This window comes from Amblyraja radiata, chromosome 4, assembly GCF_010909765.2.
Source record: "Amblyraja radiata isolate CabotCenter1 chromosome 4, sAmbRad1.1.pri, whole genome shotgun sequence".
Classification (NCBI taxonomy): Eukaryota; Metazoa; Chordata; class Chondrichthyes; order Rajiformes; family Rajidae; genus Amblyraja; species Amblyraja radiata.
Genome location: NC_045959.1, coordinates 100,876,720 through 100,878,451, shown reverse-complemented (window position 1 = coordinate 100,878,451; position 1,732 = coordinate 100,876,720). Strand labels below are relative to the sequence as shown.

Sequence of the window (1,732 nt, the reverse complement as noted above, 5' to 3'; positions counted from 1 at the left end):
TTTTACCAATAGAACGTACTCAATATTTCCAACTAGGTTTTACGCCCAGTGTCTATAGTGATGACGACTCCAGATTAGTCCATTTGCCACCATGTTCTGGGTATGGGTATTTAGTTTCAACATTAGCACCTTAGCTCTAATGGAAAGGTTCAAGTTAAGTAGCTGGTAATGCTGCTACTAACTCCCAATTACTCTAGCCACTTTGTTGAATGGTTGGTTGATTGATACCATTAATTGTTACAGGTTGTGTCATATGCTGACTCTCCTTATGGCAATGTTATAGATGAGTGGGTAGAGTTACTTGAATACCAGATAGTCAATAGTTGTGGATGGTGTCAACGTAGATTTATCTGGATTGTATGACAGGCTCAGGCTAAATACGTTTTAGTAGCTAATGCTGTTGATTAGCTATTCCCATGGATTTGTCTGTCGTTAGTATCATAGAGACATGCCATAACGATATGTTCCTTAATAGTGTCAGGGCTGGTTTGAATATCTGGGAACAGTTTTGGCTCATATTAGCCATTGTCAATAATTTATACTGCCATAGTTACCCCATCCAGGTAAATTGGTATCTCCGTAATTTTATGAATGGGTACTGAATAGTATGCATCTTTTAAGTTGATGTCTACCATAAAGTATCCTAGGAAATCCATGGTTAGCAGTTACAATTTTCTATAAGTGTGTAACCTGGTGAAAATACTCAAGTGGTAAAGTCAATGATGGTGCGACATTCACCATCTTTGGATTTTTTGGTACCAAAGGTTCATATTAGGCTTCTTATGACCCGTTGTATATCAATGATGGTGTGACATTCACCATCTTGGGTTTGTTGGTACCAAAGGTTCATATTAGGCTTCTTTATGACCACTAGTATATCTTCTCCAGTTAGCTAGTCCCTCATGTTCTTTTTTAGTGGGAGTGTAGACCCCTTGGGGTGCATGCTGAACTGGTAATATATGGTCCCTAGGTAAGGGACGTATCAGATATTAAACTAAGAACAGATACCACACTTGACCTTAGCCAAAAGGCCGAGAAGTGATGGGTTTCTTAATTCAATTTTTATCCTTGAATACTTTTGGTATATAACTACCAAGTGTGATAGTTCTTCATGTTCCCAACCCAGGTGTGATTTCCCCCCCCCCGCCCCCCCTGTTAGTACAAACCCTTCACCTTTTATGTGATGGTAGGAACCATACTTATCTGTCTTCACTGTTGTTTAGTGGTGTGTTCATTTCTTCGGTTTCTGGTTCCTTGTCTGTAGGGATGGTGTTGTTTTTCACCCAGAGTTGTGTATTTATGGAATTCCCTGCCACATAGGGCAGTGGAGGCCAAGTCACTGGATGGATTTAAGAGAGAGTTAGATAGAGCTCTAGGGTGCTAGTAGAGTCAAGGGATATGGGGAGAAGGCAGGCACTGGTTATTGATAGGGGACGATCAGCCATGATCACAATGAACGGCGGTGCTGGCTCGAAGGGCCGAATGGCCTCCTCCTGCACCTATTTTATATGTTTCTATGTTTCTATATTTTATGCTCTACAATCATAGTCGGGTAAGTAGTTTGCTTACATAACTGCTGAAAGTGCGCTATAAAAACCAGACCCGTGTTATTAGAGACTTCTCTGCTGATAATTTCGGAAGAAGATTGATCATTTTGCACTTGATAACTAATGCTCTTGAGGTTCTTTCGCTCACTTCTATTTTACTTTGGAAGATTAATGATGCGGGCTTT

At 40.4% G+C, this 1,732-nt stretch overlaps 1 pseudogene; it reads right to left on the bottom strand.

The window, feature by feature from the left end:
• Positions 1-932: 932 nt before the first annotated feature.
• Positions 933-1,043, bottom strand: LOC116972679 (annotated as a pseudogene).
• Between the last annotated feature and the right edge of the window lie 689 nt (positions 1,044-1,732).